This window comes from Mobula hypostoma, chromosome 8, assembly GCF_963921235.1.
Source record: "Mobula hypostoma chromosome 8, sMobHyp1.1, whole genome shotgun sequence".
In the NCBI taxonomy this organism is placed as follows: Eukaryota; Metazoa; Chordata; class Chondrichthyes; order Myliobatiformes; family Myliobatidae; genus Mobula; species Mobula hypostoma.
In genome coordinates this window covers 37,241,422-37,265,056 of record NC_086104.1, presented here as the reverse complement: position 1 = coordinate 37,265,056, position 23,635 = coordinate 37,241,422, and the positions used below count along the sequence as shown (strand labels likewise).

The following is a 23,635-nucleotide window of genomic DNA, read 5'->3' as shown; positions in this document are numbered from 1 at the left end:
ACTCAGATTTGTCACTGACACAAATAGATGTCCCTATAAGCAGTATAGCTGAAAACACAAAAATCACTATGCTATTAAAAGAATGGACAAAACTAAAGCAAATGGATTTCAATAAAGTCAACTATGAGATCATCCACCTTGATACCTTGATGTTAAGAAGTATTTTCCAAATAATGAAAGGGTTAGAAGCAACAAGTCTTGGAAGAGTTTTGGACTCTTTGGATAGGATTAGAATAAAATTTCCAAAGGCTAATTAAATAAAAACGACAAACAATATTGATGAGCTTAACCTCAGTTAGAAGTCATATTCCATATGTCAAAAAGTGAATTGTTCATCCACAACTGGAATATTGTGTTTAGTCTGCACTCCTCACTTTGGAAAATATACATGTGCTGAAGTAGCACAAACATACCAAAATAACAATGGTTAAATTAAAATGAAGGAGTACACAAACTATGGTTTAAAATTTAAAAGATTAAGTGCCAATGTGATCTACATATTCAAGATATGGAGTTGTCCTTGTAGGATAGATGGGGAGAGACTATTTGCAGCTGTTCATCGTATCCAGAACAAAACTTAAAATGTGGTCAAGGAGAATATGAATTGTAAGGTTTGGAATTCACTCCTGCAAATAGGAGTTGTTGCTGGATGAAGTGTTAAAAGTAAAAATGGTTGATATCTACTAAATAAAAAAATTCAGTAATATGGGGAAAAGGTTATATGGTATATTGTTAGGTTACAGATCAGCCATGATCTTAGTGTCTGACACAAGAGGCTCAAAAAACAAGGTAACTATGTCTATGAGAGGTCAACTCAGTTTAAACAACAAATTTTACTCCCAAGAAGACATTCACGTAAAACAAAAACAGGACATTATTCACAAAGCTACGTGGACCTAGAATGTACCAGAAATCCCAACAACTTTGAAAGTTGGAAGGTATTTCTGGATGGAGAGTGACTCCCTGATGAAACGTTTTCACAAAGTCCTTCACTGAAATGTATTTTGGAAATAAATCACAATTTTAAAGCTATTTGGGTGGTTTTGCAACATTAAAGACACTATATAGATACAAATTGCTCTTTTTTTGTTAAATGTTGAGTGCCTATCCTAGTTCTCAGACACACCACTGACTTCATGAAGATCAATGAAGCAAGTTTGAAGCCAATAAGGCAAACCATTTTTGAACAGGCCCTGAAAAAGCTTAATGTTTCACAATCACTCTAAAAAGCTTCAAGAACATTGGGTGTGGATTGAGCCTTAGGCTCCTGAACGTAATCGCATGCACTACAAACATCTGATGGATCTCAGAATGCGAATGTTAGCTCTCACAAGCAGAGAGACAGCAGCACAACATTCCCCCTGCTTTAAGAGTACCATCCTCTCGCTTTATTTTGCTGGGAGCCATAGCTATGCTTGCTTGGCATATCAGGACCTTATGTGCACTTTTGGACCATGACTGCACCAAGAACGCTGACATTTCACGGTGAACTGTGCTGGATCTCGACCCAAAAAAAATCGACTCCTTTTGCCTCCACAGAGTTCTTCCAGCAGCTTGTTTTTTTTTCTCTCTCTCGTTTTGTATTTCATCTCTGTTTGGCTGACCAGTAACAAAACTACATACATCAAAACTGAATAGATTTACTACTGAATGTGCAGCTTGTGAGTTCTTGTAGAATTGTACCCTACCATGCAAATAGTATTGATTTTTCAATGGAATGTATCTATATACCATTAGAAATATGAAAGGGCTACTGATTAGAAGTGGATAGGGGCTGAGATAATCTTACTTGGGAAAGTACATTTCTCACATCATTTATTGTGAGAAGTAACTTTGTTTGCAGCGGGAGCTGCTATCAGCAAAGCAGAATGTGTGTACTTAGTATTTATGGCACTTGGCTCTTGCTCTTGTCCTTGGGCTTATGATTGGAGCAATTTAGGAGCAGAGAGGTGAGGGAGTTCACCACCACAAGTACACAACACATTCATTACTGATACCAATCTCTCCTGCAAACCAAATAAAATATCTTCAGAACAGTGATCATAAGGGTCACCTTTCTTCATATGAAAAACTATAAAATCTTATCTGCAAATAAATGCATAAAAATTACCCCCCCCTTGTTTTTACCCTTCAGATTGCCTACTTTGTCAAAGGTCATAAGTTACAAATGCTACATTTTCTTTGACACAGGCCTGATCTACATGCAGAAGCTAAGCATCATAGTTCTGTGTTCACTTCCCACAACAGCATCAGACATTTTCAGCAGGGCTCAAAGCTTTGTTAAAAGAGTCTGCAGAAGATCCTTGAAGTAAGTTTCATTGCAAATCTTTGCAGCCATCTTGCCTTCAGTCAGACCAGAGTCTGTTAGTAATGCTGAGGTGAAAATTGGTGAGTGTGGCCTTGTTCTTGAATTGCTTAGAGTTATGTATCTCAGTGAATGACTCAGCAATCTTCCTGCTGCCACTCTTGTAGTTCATGAAGTTAGTTGCTACTCAGTTCAAATGTTCAGCAGCTGGAGACTGCCTATTTGTATCCCCTAAATTGCTTGTTAAAGACATCCACCCTACCATCCCATAAGAGCTTAAGATATAGGAGCAGAAATAGGCCATTTGGCCCATTGAGTCTGCTCTGCCATTTCATCATGGCCGATCCTATTTTCCTCTCAGCCCCAGTCTCCTGCCTTCCCCCTGTATCCCTTCATGCCCTGACCAATGAAGAATCTATCAATCTCTACCTTAAATATACATAAAGACTTGGCCTCCACAGTTGCCTGTGGCAGCGAGTTCCACAGATTTACCACTAAATAAATTCTTCCTCATCTCCATTCTAAAAGAATGCCCCTTTAATTTGAGGCTCTGTCCTCTGGTCTTAGACTCTCCCACCATAGGAAAGATCTTCTCCACATCCACTCTTTCAAGGCCTTTCACCATTTGATAGACTATTGACACTTTTCAAAGATGTGTGTAGTGGTGAACATTCTGTAATCAACAACACCGCTGGTCACTTCATACATCGAAAGTAACTCATTCCTTTGAAATCTTTTGGCATTACCTTGATTGTTGCTAAACGAATGCCTCCTCTTTCCTTTTACATCCCTAAATAGAAGACCTAGAATATCGAATGTGAGATGTTTTGGCACATAGGATGGATGAGTGTTTGTGGTGTAACATTTCAAACTCAGGCTATTTTTGGAATGTAATGGACAGCCAGCCAATAGGAACTGACATTTGCACTAGCCACCCACAGTTTGGGGGAGTTTAGCTTCTGGCAAAATTTTCATTCCCTCGGTATTGCTAGCTTTAAGGAAGTGGTAACAGAGCAGTTAGTAAACAATAATACAACTGAACAAAGTCAACAGGATTTATGAAAGGAAAATCATGTTTGACAAATCTGTTAGCTTATTTTGAAAATATAACTAACAAACGTTAACAGGGGTGGAACCATTTGGACTTTCAGAAAGCTTTTAATAAAGTACTTCAAAATTAAGCAGAATAAAGTGCATGTTATTAGTGATACTATCTTGGTGTCAGTTAACGATTGGCTAATGACAAAAAGAGAGAGTACGCTTGTGTTGCCTAAAAGATGGGTGCTGGAGCCCCAGAAGTTAACAATCCATATCAGTATTTTGGATCAGGAGATCAATATACCCAAGTGTGCTGATGGTACTAAACTGGGTGGCAGGGTGGGTTATGAAGGCATGTAGTGTGGCTTCAGGATGCCATACATAGCTAGACTTTAAGTGAAGGGGTAAAGACATGATAAGTAGAGCGGTCTAGAAAAATATCTGAGTTCATTCACATTGTCAGAAAATGTAAAAAGGTGTTTTTTTTTTAATGGTGAGGGATTGAAAGATTTGGAGTTCAGAGGGAGGTGGGTATCCTTGTACATGAATGACTAGAAGTTAATATGCAGTTGCAGCAATTTGGAAAGCTAAAGCAATAAACCTGGTTTTATTGCAAAAATCTTGTATCCTCACACAAGGAAGGGTAAATGTGTGATAGATGAAAGGTAGTGCACAGTCATCAGACGATTCCTGGGATAGTTGGTTTATTTCAAGCAGAGTGAGCCAAAACTTTCTTATGTTTAGTAGAAATGATTGAAGTTAAAAATGTCTTAACTGGGATTGAAAGAGTGGATGTGGAATTATGTTTCCCCTGGCTGGGGTGTCTAGAACCACACTCTCAAAACAAGAGGTTAGCCAAAGAAGAGATCATATCGCCCAAGTGTCAGTGAATTTTTGGAATTCTCCACCCAACAGAACTGTAGAGGCTTTGTCACTGTTTATATTCAAGATGAAGGCTGTTCAACCTGAAATGTTGAAGTGTTTTTCTTTTCACAGATGCTGCATGACCTGCTGAGTGTTCCCGGGATTTTCAGTTTTAATTCAAGATGAAAGTTGACTGACTTTAGCTGCTAATGGAATCAAGGTCAACAGAGTTTGAGCAGGAAAGTAAAACCAAAGTAAATAATCAGCCATGATTTTGTTAAAGTATCCCCACCCCAATGATACTTCTTTTGAACACCTGATCAATGCACTTCCCTGTCCCCTTTCTAATGGCCACTTCCCTTCTACTTGACACTCGTTTGTCATCCTCAGTTCTGAGATATATACATGAGGCTGAGAGGCACTAAAGTGCTATGACTTCTTGGAGAATCAAGGAATTCATAGATTTATATAAGTTAGGAGGCTAAGTAAACTCAGATTTATTTGCAGTTAATGTAGTACATTGAGAATGACATTAGCGGGCTCCCATGATCAGGAACCAAATAAATGATAGGGCCATCTGTTCCTCTTGATGTACAGCATGTTTGTTGAGCGATAGCACTGGCTATTGTGAATAAAGTTCTGAGGTCTTTTACATCCAGTTCTACATTTCGACAGCCTGTCAGTGCTTAACCAAACTTATGGATATTTGACTGAGCTGTCTACATAGTTGCTGTATTACTGTCCTTCTCCCTCACCCCTTATCCCAACTACAGATGATTGCAATGCAATGCATTTCTTACCATCTGTAAAAACTTTACTGAAGTCCAAATTTATGCAAGAAAGTATGCTGATCGGGACAGGTGTTTCTGAACTGGGAGCAAATATTAACCTTTAATTCAATTTCCTCTGTTCAAAAGACTATCATTTCAAAACTGTTGTCTGCCGTCTGTATTTTGTAATCGTTCCTTTACCCACATTTATGGAAAGGTTCCAACATTTGCACAATGGAAAGCTCAATGTTAATGAGCAAAGATTGTGGGAAAGTATATGGTGAGCTGCCCTGCTGACCTGCATGTTAACGCTACATTAAGCGCATTCTTTCATATCAGTGAAGCAGTCTCTGACATGATAGTAAACAAAACAGACGTGGGGTCAGGTTAAAAATGACACATTTTGATTCAAGTGCAGGTGTAGCCACTCAACAAAGGCGAACTTCAAAACCCATCTGAGACTTTCAATAGTTTTGATCAGATCCTTTATAAAACTATTGGTATCTAACATGATTGATTAAATGTCAAGGAGTTTTAGAAAACACTTCTTCCCATTTCTGGATCAAAGGTGAACCCTTGATAACAAATTGAAAAATGGTGTCCTTATTTTTGCCATGTCATTTTGAAGGATAAACCTTCATTATCATTACATTAGCAAAGTTGCAAAGCAGATGTTCCCTAACTGCCCCAAACTAAATGACTACTACCAATGACAATTGGGATGACACCTAGCACTGTAGCACCTTTAGGCTAGGGAGTGGGTTAAATCAGCTCTTGAGCACTATCCAATAACCCTGCTGCCTACAATGTATGGGTATAGATTTCATCGTATTGGGTTCAGAGTAAATCCAAGACCTTTGACTGCTAACTCAATGGCTGGCAGTTATTCCAGAGCAAATTGACTAGATTATCTAAGATTTAAGCAATGTAGGTGTCAATGGCAAAATCAACCTCTAACCAACTTTAAGGTCATGATGAGCCTCCTTCCTTAACTATTGAATTTCTTCTGATGAAGGTTTATCCATACAGCAATGAATAATGAATTCCAGGAAAGTGACAAAGTGACAACTAAGCTATGGTGATATGTATCCAGTTTATTAAAGTGTGTTGCTGGGTAATGATCTGGCATGTGACTTTAGTCTTATTTCATGGAATTCCTCCATCAGGGTGAATTCCCAATAATATAACAAATAAAGGCACTAGCAGAAGCTACTGACGTCAGATTTATTTTTCATTCTACATTAAGTTATACTAACTTAGCTTCAGCAGGTTAGGAAGGAGTAGAATATAAAATTCTGTTTTTTCCCTGGTTCTTCACTGGCTTCAGCTGGAAAGCTATCAAATAAGTAACCTTTCCAGTTTAATTGCATCATGGTTGACAATATCCATTTTGGCTCCCACAAAACCCTTCCAAAATCAGAGCAAGATACTATATTTCTCTTTGTCAGATTGCTAAACTATGATTGTTAACAAGTTGGGGCAGTGGGGAGATGATGTGTTGGGGAGTAATGCATAAACTATATGAGTGGACAGGGATAACTAATTGTGCTGGCTGGTGGTGTAGTGGAATCAGACTTCAAGGCGAATGGTCCCGAGTTCAAATCCAGCCAGCTCCTTGCATGTTTTCCGTCTGTGCTGGGTTGAGTGTCAAGCTAGCAACTCGGCCTCGTAAAGTCAAAATGCTACAGATACGACAAAAGTGTTGCCTGATGCGGCAAAAGGAACAACAATGGATAACAGCATCCCTGGCCATCTTCTTTCAGGATAGGTGTGAAGAAGTGTGTTGATATTCCATAACCCATCTATAACCCATCTCTATATTATATTAAATGTCCTCCAATGAACAATTGTAGAACCACAGATGTATCCAATACACCAGAGTGTCCATGGTCATCCAGAAAAATCCTCCCGCCGATATCCTTATGTATTGACTTGCATCATTCTGCTGTTGACTCACGTCCTGACGAAGCATCTCAGCCTGAAGCGTCAAATGTACCTCTTCCTAGAGATGCTGCCTGGCCTGCTGTGTTCACCAGCAACTTTTATTCCAGCATCTGCAGATTTTCTTGTGTTGACCCACATTAACTCCTGTCTTGATAATGTTTTGATTTAAAAGTTTTCAAATCCTGTCGCCTGACTCATACAAAATCAGTACCCTTCTCCAGGCCTACAATCCTCTATTCTCATAGAAATTATAAAATCGCAAACAGCTAAAAAGGCCCTTTGGCCACCCAAGTTTATGATAACCATTAAGCATCCACTTACACTATTCCTATTTTGTTCTCCCCATATTCATTTGTTTATTTATTGAGATCCAGTGCGGATTTGGGCCTTCTGGCCCTTTGAGCCAAACTGCCCAGCAATCCTCCAATTTATCCTAGCCTAATCTCAGGACCATTTACAATGGCGAATTAACTTACCAACCAGTACATCTTTGGACTGTGGGAGGAAACCAGAGCACCCAGCAGAAACCCTGGTAGTCACAGGGAGAAGGTACAAACTTCTTACAGACAGTGGCGGGAAATGAACCTGGGTCACCATTACTGTAAAGCATTGTGTTAAACACTGCATTACTGTGCCACATCAATGTTCCCATCGTCGTTCCTGGATTCTATCATAAACATAGTGGTAAATTACATTGGTCTATTAACATACCAAGTCACAGGTCTTTGAGATGTGTAAGGAACCTTGAGCATGCAGAAGAATCTGCCCAGTCACAGAGAGAATGTGCAAACTCCACACAAACAATAAAAAAGGTCAGGATTGAATCCAGGTCACAGAAGCTCAGTTAGCTGTACTGCTGTATCCTTGGAATCAAACAATGTTATAGAAGTTAACTTGATGTTTACTGGTGATGGAGCGATAACAGAGTCAGAAAATCAGCTTGTGAGCAATCAAAGTCCAATCTGCTTCAATGAGAGGAGGATGTGAATCTTAAAAAGGCAGAGAATTTTGTTGAGGCCTTGGTATAATCTTTGCAGCAAAGGTGATGACCTGTAAGTTATTTTTGGCTTGAAGCTATCTGATAGAAGGTCACTGGACTTGGAAAGCCTTGCCAAGTGTTCCAATACTACTAGATTTTCATTCTACAAGGTCTCTGAAGTGAAAGCAGTGTGACAAAGGAATTTTCCCAAGAGTGTGCACAGTTACATGATATTTCCAAGAGTCACATGCATGAGTGTGAAGGAACCTGCTTAGTTTGTCATTGTACCCTGACCCCTTAATGTAGTGTTACATTTTTGTAACTTACTGCGTTACTTAGTGCTAAGATTCAGGATTGCATTTTCCCATTGATGGCTTGGAGATCAGGATGTTCGAGATGGCTACTCACAGAGATGGTTTGAGGTCTTGGGTTCTTCCACCAATTAAGAAAGGTATCATCTAAAGAGTAAATAAAAAAGATGATCCATTATGCACCTCTGTCTATTTATTTAGAGATACGGCGTGAAACAGGCCCTTTCGGCCAAGCAATCTACGCAGCCCAGCAATGCATCCATTTAACTCTAGCCTAATCACAGGACCATTTCCAATGACCAATTAATCTTTTCACCGGCACAGTGGGAGGAAACTGGAGCACCTGGAGAAAACCCATATCGTACAAGGAGAACGTACAAACTCCTTACAGATGGTGCCAGAATTGAATTTGAAATTCCGATGTCTTACCAACTATGACACTATTGTGGCACCCACTTTTTCTGAAGCAACATCCCAAATTGTTGTTATTAAGAACAGCAATTGTAAATTACCTGATGGACAGAATAGTCTCCTTTTCCATCATTATGTGAAGATAAACTCATAAACTATGTTTCCATTTGCACAATGCTGTAGTATGTGCAAATGCAATGTGTGTGGATGTGCCTTTAAGAACTTAATATATCGAGTGGTATGACCTTGATATACTATTGTTCTGAGCACTGTTGTACGACTTTGAGAATTACTTCAATAAAGGATGTTTTGATGTTAGTTCAGTCTAATCTGTATGATAGTACATACAACAACACTAAAGAAACCCACAGACATTACAGATGTTTTGCTGAATTTCTAGGTTAATGTCTTTGGCCTCTCACTTTATTTTAGGATCTTCACTGAAAAAGTGAAAAACGCATAAGATGAAGAGTGATGAAAACCTGTCCAATACTGCCTTTACTTTGCAAATTAAGAAGCTTATGAAGTGTTTGAGTGTGTTTATAGATGCTTTTTTTTTGTCTTTTCCTTTCCCTCCGTCAATTACTGCAAAGTCTCTCGGAACAGTTTTGTATAAACAGCACCACGAGGCTTCCTTCCACTCCTCATGCGACCTCATTAATCAGCTGGGATGGTTGAAAAAGAATAACCATAAACATGTAGTCAAAAGGTCAGAAGCAGGGCGTTGCAGAGCTCACTAGTCAGATGTTTTACTAGTCAGTGCCTGCACTGCTGGCATAGATCCCAGAGAATTTGTCTTCACTGGGATCAGAAAAATCGCTTGCATGGCTATTAACCACATTCCATCCTCAGTTACCCTCAATGTTCTTAGTGTTCAGTTAAGTTATACTGTAAATATTTGAGTATAATCCTGATACAATAAATTTTCTGGCACTGTATAATGCAGGCAAAACATATTGAGTGTCAATATCCCCCTTTGCATTGTCAGTAACATTACGGCTCATAAGTTAGCTGGCTTACTTTGATTTAGTTCCCCAGTATTCATCTTCCATTCCTGGAGTTATTGACTCATGTCAAAATGTGATTCCAAGGGCAGCAAACAACCCTCAGTACCCTATGTATGGATTCACCTTAGACTATTGTGCAAACTCATTCCTATGCCCAATTGTATGTACTGCAAATGGAGTCACTGGTGAGCATCAAGAATACCCAAGCAGCTCTTTCCCTCAACAGTCAAGGGTGGCCAGTAAAGAAAACATGGAGAAACTTAGCATGGATCAAGATCAAATCCTCCTGGCTTTATTCTCCAGTGACTGTTGTTACCAGATTCTCAGATGCTGATGAGGAGGCATGCAATAGTGAGGTGGATGAGCTGGTTGAGTGAATTGATTGTGGATTTCAGTAAGGGGAAGTCAAGAGAACACACATTAGACCTTAGCGAGAGGTCAGCAGTGAGAAAGGTGAGCAGCTTCAAGTTCCTGGGTATCAATATCTCAGAGGATCTATCCTGGGCCCACCATATTGATGCAATTATGAAGAAGGCAATATATCATTAGGAGTTTGAGGAAATTTGGTATGTTACAAAAGACTCCGGTAAATTTCTGCAAATGTACCGTGGAGAACATTCTGATTGGTTGCATCACTATCTGGTGTGGAGACTCCAAAGCACAGAAGTGAGAAAAGCTACTGAGGGTTGTAGACTCTGCCAGCTCCACCATGGGCACTAGCCGCCCTAGCATTGAGAACATCTCTGAAAGGTAGTGCCTCAGGAAGGCATAAGCCTGAAGACATACACTCAATATCTTAGAAAAAGCTTCTTCACTTCTGCTATGAGATTTCTGAATCGTCTATGAACCCCTGAATACTACCTCACTATTCTGCTCTCTGTTTGCACTACTTAATTATTTTTAAATTTCTTACTGTCACATAGTTTTTATGCATTGCACTGTAAATAAAAGCAAAACAACAAATTTCATGACAGACATCAGTGATAATACACCTAATTCTGATTCTAAGAAGTGAAACAGAGAGGTGTGGTGTTCGTCCATCGTCGATGTCGATGAGGACCTCGACACCGTTATGATGGTGTCGAGACTAGCGCGTGATTTGGATTTAAGTGAGGGAGAGTTGCGCAGCGTCAACCTCACTCCCTCTTCCCAATTCCCATCTGGATCCAGTGGCAAGACAGAGTCGAGACGGCTGGAGATGGGACTAGGCGCAGTGGATGACCAGGACGTCTTCTGTGTCTTGTCCTGCTCTACACATTGCACGTCACTTGCAGAGACCGCCTTCTTGACCTTTGGACCTTCCATTGGTCTCATCTGCTCAATCCGCCGGAGTCTGTCTTCACATGCTGGGATAGACAACTCCCTATCTCACCGAGGGTTTGAGACCTGTCGGCTACCCTCACCTGGTTTAGCCGGCTTGTTGAAGCTGTTGCCCAGGGTGTGGCCACCGTCACGTGCAAACAGCTACGGGGAGCCACAGGTGAGAGCTGAGTGCCAGGTGGGGACCAAAGGTGGACTAACCGCCTTGAAAAGGACGCGACATGTTCCCCCACCAGAGGTGCTACCCCTCCCTGACACCCCATACACCCCAAAACAGAGAGGAGTGAAGTGCCAGCATTGTACTCAGTGTCGTCAGTACCCTGCCTTGAGAGCCGGATTAAAATTATTCCCATTGTCTTAATGAAGCTACACGGCAAATTTATTTTCTTTGGAAAGGAGATTAGCCAGTTGTTATTTTTATCACAATAATGTTTGACATAATTGACACAATAGTAGTTTTAAGTTATTTCATCACATATTTAAAAACCAACAATACAACATTTCTCAAATTTCCATTCACAGAACTGTGCCATTACTAATTACATGATCTGGAAATACTGATAATGAATAGATTGTGTTGGCCACAATAAATTAGAAGGCAGAATTGTGTGGCTGAGTTTCATGATTTCTTTTAATTGTCCCAAACCTGATTTTCTTAATGACAACAGCCAAATAAACATGATGTAAAAGCTGTAATTATCAGAGTAAATTATTTTTAATATTGTAATTGTTTAGATGTAATATGTACAGTAAAATCAGATTTAAAAAAAACATTTCTGTAATAATTAAAATATCTTGGGTTTACAATTTCCATACTAATACTTGAAAATAATTTTGTTCCAAATAATAATCAGCAGCCAGATTTCATACAGTGAGATGATGATGCTGATGCAATATGGGGTTTTAAATATATTGGGGTAAGGAACTAAGTAACAAGTTTCTGGAAGTCAATTGAGTAGATCAAAATCTGCAGTTGAAACTGAATTAAACCAACTGAATTTCCTTGATGGTGTTCATCTCTGAAATAACGACTGTTTCTTCTTCCACAGATGTTGCCTGATCTCCTGAGTTTTCCCAGCATTTTATGTTTTGATTCAGTTTTCCATCATCAGCAGTTTTTTTTAAATTTCTAGTTTTCCATCTGTTTTCACATCTCCAGGTTGTGAAGGAACACAATGTGCTCTCATGTGACACAGCTGTACTTAAAGGCAAAGTCTACATGTAGATTGTAGGTCTTCATAATAGACGGTGTGCATTGAACTAACTCAGCAGCCAGAATTGCCTCCGGAAGAAGAAGAATTGTTTTCCTGAGAAATGGAAAAAGTGTGCTGCTCTCATTGTGAAGGAAAATTGAAGGGCTTTGACAAAGTGAGTAGCAGGTATCGCAAGGTAGATGTGACATGGAAGTATTACCAGTCTACCAGGTCAACAAAGGTACATTTATTTGGTGACTTAAGAAGAGTCTGTGCTTTTATCTCTTCCTCCTCTTTTCATTTAATCTTGCTAGGTGTTTCCCCATCATATCACTCTTCATTCCAATGTACCTCTCAGCAGCATTCAGTCTCCATTTCATGCATTTCCCATTTAAACATGCATTCCTTAAACAATATAACAGTAGCTCTTCTTTAATGCAGTGCATTTTTTGACTGAATTTTAGACCCATTGCTTGCTCACAGGCCTCTTGTAGATGAAGAGAGATATGAAAAGGTGGACTGGCACAGGTAGTACTGCTCACAGATGCAGAGGGAAACACCTTGGAAATAAAAGGCAATCTGCAGCTCCTTCTTTTGGAAATGGAAAAACAGGGGTGTTTTTAGAAGAATTAGAAAGGCCTCTGAAAGACAATTTCTCACATCACCATTTTCTTAAAGATGAAGTTTTGAGAAAGCAATCTTGACTGGAGAATCAAGAATTTTTACCTCCTATCCATTGTCAATCAAATTCAAATCCTTCCCCCTTCCACATGTCTCAGTGAATGTATCACAGTGTAAAAATAGTTTTCTATTCTGAATTGCTTGCTATCAGTATGGCCTTGCCTTTTATAATTGCCTGAACAGTGAATTTGCTTTCACAGCTACAGGGAGGCCCAAATACAAAACAATGCATTTCAGAAAGTCATTTATACTCCCAGTGACCTACATTGGATTGCGTAAAGAGCACAATAGTTTATTTTCGGATCTCTAACAAGGCTTTCCTAATGTTTATGTAATAACTAGCTGAATCACTTTTGTGATCATACATTTCTAATATCCTTTAATAATCTGTAACAGTGAAGAGAAAATATGTCATCTAATAACAGGTTTGGTCCTTTGCCATCTTCTACCATAAATGCATTTCTGTTGCATGAAAGAATATTTTCTTTTCCTCACAAACAAGTAATTGGAGCCAACTGCTAGAAAAAGCTCCTTGAATTCCACTAGGAAAACAGATGCCCTTTGACAGGAGGACAAGCAACCTTGGGCTTTCAGTTGCAAACCAGTGGTTTGCAAATGCCATTTACTTGTCAAGTACATATCCGGGTTTCAGACACTGGGTGAAAAGGATCATTGACGGTGACTGAAGTGGAGGAGGGGACTTGGTAAACCGGACAGCTGTGGGAGGAATTTTAATTCTCTGCTTCTCTGACTTCCTTCAGTCGTCTAAGTTTGTTTTGTCAATTTTCGCTCAAGACTGTAACCTCAAACAGGTATAAGTCACTGCACTTTATATCATATTTTCTTCTTGTAGATGCAGTGGAAATTTTCTCAACTGGTGTTGCATTCAGTTCTAAATCCATTCCTGGAGAGTAAATATTGAAAATGCTTTATTTTTCTTACTTGAAGATGCTGAGGGGTACTCTTTGGTGCCTTGAACAATAAAATCCCTTTTTGTCCCTTGATCAGCTGGGTTTTCATGAATGACGGAGATCTTTTCCAATGGTTTTTGGCATATTCCAACAGAGGTGAGCAGTGTGAATTAACAGTTTTGAGTACAGTGAACAGTAGAAGTGCCAGCATTGATTTTGAACTGGTACAGTGAGCCTTTTGATGACAGTAACATGCTGTAAAACAGAATGCAATTAAAATGAAAGGGTGTCATCAATTAAGGGTGCGTGTCACAACAGGGCCAAGAAAAGTCCTGAAATTCAATATTACATCTAAAGGTCTATATTGTACTCGATAGAAAAACCTGGAGGAAAATTGTTCAAGAGGGACAGCGCTTTATGAGAACGAAGTTCACTGTGCTGTAGAGCAAGAGTCTGCTATGAAAGGAGAGATTAAACAACCTAACAGCCTGTGATAGAGAGGAGCTATAGGCAAGTAGTCACACTGGGGACTCAGAAGACAGATAGGTGGGCAACAGTCAGGAGAGGGAAGGGCAAGAGGGAGATGCTAGATTGTATCCTAGTAGCTGTCCCCCTTAACAATAAGTACTCCTGTTTGAGGACTGTTGTGGGGGGGGGGACAGCATACCTGGGGGAAGCAACAGTGGCTGTGCCTCTGACACAGAGTCTGGCCCTGTGGCTCTGAAGGGTAGGGAAAGGAAGAGGAAGGCAGTAATGATAGGGGACTCTATAGTCAGGGGTTCAGACAGCTGATTCTGTGGATGCAGGAAAGAAACGCGGATGGTGGTTTGTCGCCCAGGTGCTAGGGTCCGGGATGTTTCTGATTGTGTCCACAATATCCTGAAGTGGGAAGAAGAACAGCCAGAGGTCGTGGTACATATTGGGTGTACAACAACATAGGTAGGAAAAGGGAGTAGGTCCTGAAAGCAGGCTACAGAGAGTTAGGAAGGAAGTTGAGAAGCAGGACCTCAAAGGTAGTAATCTCGGGATTACTGCCTGTGCCACGTGACAGTGAGTACAGGAATAGAGTGAGGTGGAGGATAAATGCATGGCTGAGGGATTGGAGCAGGGGGCAGGGATTCAGAATTCTGGATCATTGAGACCTCTTTTGGGGCAGGTGGGGCCTGTATAAAAAAGACGGATTGCACTTGAAACTCAGGGGGACCAATATCCTGGCGGGGAGGTTTGCAAAGGCTACTGGGGAGAGATTGAACTATAATTGCTGGGGGGTGGGAACTGAACTGAAGTGACGGAGGAAGGGACAGTTGGCTCACAAATAGAGAAAGACTGGAGATAGTGCAAGAGGGAGGATAGGCAGGTGATAGAGAAGGGATGCGCTCAAACTGATGGTTTGAGATGTGTCTATTTTAATGCAAGGAGTATTATGAACAAAGTGGATGAGCTTAGATCGTGGATAAGCTCTCGGAGCTATGATGTTGTGGCCATTACAGAGATTTGGATGGTGCAGGGGCAGGAATGGCTGTTTCATGCCAGGCTTTAGATATTTCAGAAAGGACAGGGAGGGAAGCAAAAGAGGTGGGGTGTGGCACTATTGATCAGAGATAGTGCCACGACTGCAGAAAAGGAGGAAGTTATGGAGGAGTTGTCAACGGAGTCTCTGTGGGTGGAAGTTAGGATAGGAATGGGTCAATAACTCTACTGGGAGTATTTTATCATCATCATCATCAGGTGCCGTGCCCAGTTTGAGCTTTCACTGCCATGGCCCACACACTCCTGTTTCGGGTCCGGTGGATCAATTTATTGGTATTCATTTCCAGTTCTCTAGCTGCTGTCTCCATCATCATTTGTCTTTGCCTTCCTTTTGCTTTCTTCCCTTCAATATTTCCCATAATTACTGTGCATTCTAACTCCTCTTTCCTAATCACATGTCCAATGAAGTTACGTTGCCTTTTCATGATCTCGTACATTATTTCTCTTTTTGTGTTTGCTCTGTTCATGACATCCTCAATAGATATTTGTTTTGTCCATGATATTCTTTGCATCCTCCTCAAAAAACGCATCTCTGCTGCTTCAATTCTTTTCCTCATGTTACTAGATATTGTCCAACATTCTGATCCATATAACATAACTGGATAAACGTAACATTTCAGTAATCTGAGACAGGTTGTCATGTCTTGTTTAGTGTTGGTCAGTGTACTCTACATTCTTGTACAGGTGTCTTTTGCCATCCCTATTCTTCTTCTGATGTCCATGTCGCACCTGCCATCTGATGTCACCCAGCTTCCTAAGTAGCAAAAGTTCTGTACTTGTTTTAAGTCTTCCCCATTTATTCTCAGTCTGCAGATAGGATTCTCCTTCTTTTTGGATATCACCATACATTCTGTCTTTTTGCAATTAATAGATAGACCCATTTTTGCACTTTCTTCGGCAATTATATCCATTAAGTTTTGTAGTTCTTCCTCCGTACTTGCAATTAACATAGTGTGATCCACATATCTGAAATTATTGATGTTTCACCGCCAACTTTGATTCCCAAGATGTCTCTTATTTTTTGTAATATTCTTTCACTGTACACATTAAACAAATCAGGAGAGAAAACACACCCTTGACTAATGCCTCTCTTGATTTTCGTAAACTGACTCACTTCTCCATCTATTCTTACAGCGGCAGTTTGTTCCCAGTACAGATTTCTGATTAGGTGGAGGTCTTTCGAATCTAGATCTAGAGTTTCCTGTAATATTTCAAATAACTTATTGTGCTTCACTTTATCAAATGCTTTTGTGTAGTCGATAAAACAAACAAACAAATCTTTTTGCACTTGAATAGCTCGTTCTGATAGTATCCTTAACATTAATATCGCGTTTCTTGTACCTTTGTCTTTCACAAAACCACATTTTTCTTTACCTATTTCAGTTTATATCTTACCTTTAGCTCTTGTCATCAAAATTCTTAGAAGTATCTTAGTCATACGACTCATTAAACTTATGGTCCTATGTAACTCACATTCTATTGCTCCAGGTTTCTTAGGAAGAGTGATAAATACTGATTTTTTCATCTCTTCTGGTATTATTCAAGTCTCATAAATGTCATTGATTAAATCAGTAAGTTTTTCAATTCCATAATCTTTAAGGGCGATAATTTGTTCTGTTACTAATTCATCAGGACCTGCTGCCTTTCCTTTCTTTATCTTACTTATTGCATTGCGAACTTCAGATTTTAAAATACTTGGACCTTCAATATTCTTCTTAATTTCTGGTTTTTCACCTCGATCGTCTTCAAACAATTCCTGAATATACTCAGTCCATCTGTTCATAATCTCATCCTTTTCCATGATAATGGTACTGTCCTTTGCTTTCAAACCTCCAGCTGAAGAACAGAGGGGCTTTTTACCAATGATATTCTTGCTTTGTTGATGTACTCTTTTTGGATCAATAATAGAGATTCTTTCTAGTTGTTCATATTCCTGGTTTAACCATTCTTCTTTGGCTTTTTGACATAAGCTTCTAAGAACATATTTTCGTAGGATTTGCTTTCTTCAGTCTCCTTTCTTCCATTAGACTTTTGATTTCATCTGTCATCCATTTATTCTTTGTGCTTTTTTCTTTTTTAGGGATCACTGACTTTGCTGATTCTACCAAGGCATCCTTCAGAGAGTTAAACTTCATTTCTACACCTTCAACAGATTCTATTTCTAGACTTTGAAATCTATTCCTTAATTCAATTGTAAATTTTTGTCTTAAATTTTCTTCTTTAATTAATTGCGAGTAGTCAAGGGATTGTTCAGGTTTTTGCTTCTTTAGTTTTTTAAGTTTTACTTTTACGTGACATATTACTGGGTTATGGTCACTATTACAGTCTGCACCTGGATATGTTTTGCATTGAGTCACTGAGTTTCTAAATCTTTGGTTTATAGTAACAAAGTCAATTTGATTTTTGGTGTTATCACCTGGAATTTTCCAGGCCCACAAGTGTCCTGGATGGTTTTTAAAGTAGGTATTCATAATGACCTGATTATTCATCTTGCACCATTCTACCCATTTCTCACCTCTTTCATTTCTTTCCCCTAGTCCAAATGTTCCTATGATATTTCCATCAGCACCTTGTCCTACTTTAGCATTTAGATCTCCCATGACAATAACAATATCTTGAGATTTGCATCCATTCTTCGCTTGGTAATGATCTGGCATGTGACTTTAATCTTATTTCATGGAATTCCTCCATCAGGGTGAATTCCCAATAATATAACAAATAAAGGCACTAGCAGAAGCTACTGATGTCAAATTTATTTTTCATTCTACACCAAGTTATACTAATTTAGCTTCACCAGGTTAGGAAGGAGTAGAATATAAAATTCTGTTTCTTCCCTGTTTCTTCACTGGCTTCAGCTGGAAAGGTATATTAAAAAAGTGAGGTAGTGTCCAAAGCTTCAAAGTCCATTCAGGAATCGGATGGCAGAGGAGAAGAAGCTGTTCCTGAATTGCTGAGTGTGTGCCTTCAGGCTTCTGTATCTCCTACCTGATGGTAACAGTGAGAAAAGGGCATGCCCTGGGTGCTGGAGGACTTTAATAATGGATGCTGCCTTTCTGAGACACCAATCCCTAAAGATGTCCTGGGTACTTTGTAAGCTAGTGCCCAAGATGGAGCTGACTAGATTTACAACCTTCTGCAGCTTCTGTCCATCCTCTGCAGTAGCCACCCCACCCGCCCCCGTACCAGACAGTGATGCAGCCTGTCAGAATACTCTCCACAGTACATCTATATAAGTTTTTGAGTGTACTTGTTGACATGCCAAATCCCTTCAAACTCTTAATGAAGAATAACCGCTGTCTTGCCTTCTTTAAAACTACATCGATATTTTGGGACCAGGCTAAATCCTCAGAGATCTTGACACCCAGAAACTGCTCACTCTCTCCACTTCTGATCCCTCTAGAGGATTGGTATGTGTTCCTTCGTCTTACCCTTCCAGAAGTCTACAATCAGCTCTTTCGTCTGACTGATGTTGAGTGCCAGGTTGTTGCTGTAGCACCACTCTACTAGTTGGATATGTTATCACCAATCTGCAAAGATTGTGGTCTTCCGGTTAGGAAGTCAAGGATCCGATCGCAGAGGGAGGTGGAGAGGCCAAGGTTCTGGAACTTCTCAATCAGGATTATGGGAATGATGACATTAAATGCTGAGCTATAGTCGATGAAAGATTAAAATGAATATTAATCACTCTCTACTACTAGCAGAAACAGTCATAACAACAAAGAAGTGGGAAACATTGGTGTATTCAAGTTTTAATAATAATTATTGCTGATCACCAGTATTGTCTTACATTACAATTGAGTGATTCTCAGGTCTCAGACAATATGTAATGAAGGTGGCTCCCAACTATGATCGTCTTTCAGCCCACAATGTCGAACCTTACTATCTCTATGTGCAGAGGGCATTTCCAGTAATGGTGAGCATCGGACCCAAGGGCATGGCCTCAGAATAAAGGAACATCCATTTAAAACAGAGACAAGAAGGAATTGCTTTAACCAGGGGGTGCTGTACCTGTGGAGTTCATTGCCACAGACTGCTGTGCAGGCCAGTCACTGGGTATATTTAATGTGGAGATTGATAGGTTCTTGATTAAAATGGGCATCAAATGTTATGGGGAGAAGGCAAGAGGATGGTGTTGAGAGGGATAGTAAATTAGCCATAATAGAATGGAGGAGCAGACTCAATGGGCCAAATGGCCTAATTCTGCTGCTATGTCTTATGGAATTTATTGCCACAGATGTCTGTGGATGCAAAATGATTGTATATCTTTAAAGTGGAGATTGATAGGTTCTTGATTTGTGGGGTCATCTAAGGTCACTGAGAGAAGGCAGGAGAATGCAGTTGAGAGGGAAAATAAGTCAGCCATGACAAAATGGTAGAGTAGATTCAATAGGCTGAATTGCTTAATTCTTCTCCTATACCTTACTGTCTTAAAATCGTTTGATTTAATCCACGTACGGTCAGGCACCACCATGCGCTATGGAAGAACTTAGATCTGTTTTCACAAGGACATTCCTTCAGATGACATTCTGCAGTATCAGTATTATAGTTTGACCAGAAATTAAACTTCTGTCTACATCTCATCATTCAGCCTCAAATGAAAAGCTGATTGATCCAGATAAACAGTGATTAGAAGAACAAGTCATACGAGGGAGGTCAGACTTACGCTGATGTACTGACTCACAGATTTTGTACTTAGAGATCAAGGCCATACTCCTTGAAAGGATACACTTTTGCAGAAATGCTGATGCACAGAAGTGTCAGGACACCTCTGTGTCTGATACAATTGAATCTGGAGCTAAAGTGGAAGAAAGCAATTTGAAGCAAAACAAATATCACACATCTACTCTAAAGGGAAGATCTTCCGATAACATGATAATGTTTGGGTGCAGACATCGTTAGTGGGGTAGGGGATGAGAACATATGACATCAGATTTACAGTTTGAAGATTGATCACATCAGAGTATATAAAGGATTCTGAGAGGTGTGTGGTGGAGACAACATATGCTCAGTGCAAGATAACATAAGATATCGGAGCAGAATTAAGCCACGTGGCCTATCATGTCCGCTTTGCCATTCCATCATGGCTGATTTCCTTCCCTTCTCAACCCCATTTTCCTGCCTTCTCCCTGTAACCTTTGATGCCCTGACTAACCAAAAACCTATCAACCTCCACTAAAATATACTTAATGACTTGATCTCGACAGCCATCCGTGGCAAAGAATTCCACAGATTAATCAATCTCTGGCTAAAGAAATTCCTTCTCATCTCTGTTTTAAATGGTCATCCCTCTATTCTGAGGCTGTGCCCTCTGGTTTTAGACTCATCCACTATAGAAAACATCCTCACCACATCCACTCTATCTAGACTTTTCAATAATTGATCGGGTTCAGTGAGATTATCCTTCATTCTTTTAAACTCCAGTGAGAATGGCCCAGAGCCATCAATCGCTCCTCATACATTAACTCATTAATTCACAGAATCATTCTCGAGAACTTCCTCTGGACTCTCTCCAATGCCAGCACATCTTTTCTTAGATAAGGGGCCCAAAACAGCTCACTCGACTCCAAGTGTGATGTGACCAATGCCATATAAAGCCTCAGCCTCACGTTCTTGCTCTTGTATTCCAGTCCTCTCGAAATGAATGCTAACACTGCATTTGCCCTCCTTACCACCAACTCAACCTGCAAGTTAATCTTCAGGGAATCCCAAATAACCTTTGTACCTCAGATTTTTGAATTTTCTCCCCATTTGTAAAATAGTCTATGTCTTTATTCCTTCAATTAAAGTGCATGACCATACACTTCCCTGTTCTATATTCCATCTGCCACTTCTTTGCCCTTTCTCCCAATTTGCCCAAATCTTTCTGCACACTCTCAACTTCCTCAACACTACGTGCCTCTCCTGCATATTGGAATCCCCCATAATTATTGCAACATACCCCTTCTTATAAGCCTTTTCTATGTCCCATTGTAATTTGTAGCCCACAGCCTGTCTACTGTACATAGGCCTGTATATAACTCCCATTGGTGTCTTTTTACCCTTGCAGTTTCTTAACTCTATCCACACTGATTCATCTTCCAATCCTATGTCACCTCTTTCTAAGGATTTGATTTCATTTTTTACCAACAGAGCCACCCCACTGCCTCTACTCACCTGCCTATCCTTACCATATAACATGTATCCTTGGATATTAAGCTCCCAACGACACAGTGATGCCCATAAAATTATATCTGCCAATCTTTAACTAAACAATGAGATCATCTATGTTATTTTGTATACTGCATGCAACCAAATACAACATCTTCACTCCTGTTTTCATCACCTTTTTTGATTTTGGACCCTCATTAAACTTTAGCTCATCCCTCTGACAATTTTGTCCTGTTATCTGCATGTCCTTCCTTACAGACTCACCACACACTCATCTAGTTGTATACCAACCTCCCCATCCTCAGCCCGAGAACTCTGGTTCGCATCCCCATGCCGAATTATTTTAAGCCCTCCAATTGCCAGGACATGATATGAATCTTATCAAAGTCAAATGAGTCGCCTCTGCATTGTTGTTCAAGTTAAACCAATTTAAGCTTTGCATCGGCCAAAGCAAGCTTTTCAAATTTCCGAGCCTCTCTGAGTTGGAAGAGAAAGAAAGAATACCTGATATTGATCTTCAAATATACTGTGCCCCCCTCTGGGTGAACTGCATAAAGAGATGCCAAGGAGATTTCAGGATCTTCTCTTGATCCAAATTCCAGATTAGGTAATAAGTTATATTCCTGAACACTGGGAATGAGGAATGAACAGGAAAGATCCCAGCGGATTGGAAAACGGTGAATGTCATGCCACCTTTCAAAAAAGGATGCAGGCAAAAAGCGCGATAGGTCAGTTAGTTTAACATCTGTCGTTGGGAAAATGCTTGAAGCTATCATTAAAGAAGAAATAACGAGGCATCTGGAAAGAAATGGATCTATCAGGCAGACGCTATATGGGTTCAGCAACAGCAGGTCTTATTTGACAAACTTAATGCAGTTTTTTGAGGATATAATGAGCATAGTGGCAAGAAGGGAACAGATTGACGTTATTTACTTGGACTTCCAGAAGGCGTTCGATAAGATGCCATAAGGTAAGGATACATAGAGTTGGGGGTGATGTATTAGTATGGATTGAGGATTGGTTAACTAATAGAAAGCAGAGATTTGGAATACGTGGGTGTTCCTCTGGTTGGCAATTAGTGGTGAGCGATGTGCCACAGGGGTCGGTGCTGGGCCCGCAACTGTTCACAATATACATTAATGATCTAGAAGAGGGGACCGAGAGTAGTGTATCTAAGTTTGCTGATGATACTAAATTGAGTGGAAAATCAAATTGTGCAGAAGATACGGAGCGTCTGCAGAGGGATATAGATAGGTGAAGTGAGTGGGCAAGGGTTTGACAGATGGAATACAATATTGGTAAATGCGAGGGCATCCACTTTGGAAGGAAAAATGGAAGACCAGATTATTATTTAAATGGTAAAAAATTACAGCATGCTGCTGTGCAGAGGGACTTGGGAGTGCTTGTGCATGAAATACAAAAAGGTTGGTTTGCAGGTGCAGCAGGTTATCAAGAAGGCAAATGGAATGTTGGCCTTCATTGTTCGAGGGATTGAATTTAAGAACAGAGAGGTTATGCTGCAACTGTACAGGGTACTGTTGAAGCCACACTTGGAAGACTGCATGCAATTCTGGTCTTCTTACATGAGAAAGGATATCAAAGTTGCTGGTGAACGCAGCAGGCCAGGCAGCATCTGTAGGAAGAGGTGCAGTCGACATTTCAGGCCGAGACCCTTCGTCAGGACTAACTGAAGGAAGAGTGAGTAAGGGATTTGAAAGCTGGAGGGGGAGGGGGAGATGCAAAATGATAGGAGAAGACAGGAGGGGGAGGGATAGAGCCAAGAGCTGGACAGGTGATAGGCATAAGGGGATACGAGAGGATCATGGGACAGGAGGTCCGGGAAGAAAGACAAGGAGGGGGGACCCAGAGGATGGGCAAGAGGTATATTCAGAGGGACAGAGGGAGAAAAAGGAGAGTGAGAGAAAGAATGTGTGCATAAAAATAAGTAATGGATGGGGTACGAGGGGGAGGTGGGGCCTTAGCGGAAGTTAGAGAAGTCGATGTTCATGCCATCAGGTTGGAGGCTACCCAGACGGAATATAAGGTGTTGTTCTTTCAACCTGAGTGTGGCTTCATCTTTACAGTAGAGGAGGCCGTGGATAGACATGTCAGAATGGGAATGGGATGTGGAATTAAAATGTGTGGCCACTGGGAGATCCTGCTTTCTCTGGCTCTATCCCTCCCCCTCCTGTCTTCTCCTATCATTTTGGATCTCCCCCTCCCC

The 23,635-nt window shown here is 40.3% G+C and overlaps 1 long non-coding RNA gene across 2 annotated transcripts in view; it reads left to right on the top strand.

The window, feature by feature from the left end:
* Positions 1–23,635, top strand: part of LOC134350090 (uncharacterized) — a 59,565-nt gene that overhangs the window by 13,231 nt on the left and 22,699 nt on the right. The window contains exons 3-4 of one of the 2 annotated variants that reach the window (XR_010018808.1): positions 2,191–2,308; positions 4,340–4,461. This is a non-coding gene — a long non-coding RNA (uncharacterized LOC134350090). Of the gene's footprint in view, positions 1–2,190; positions 2,309–4,339; positions 8,713–23,635 lie in introns of those variants that run through there. The other variant, XR_010018807.1, reaches the window with a different exon arrangement.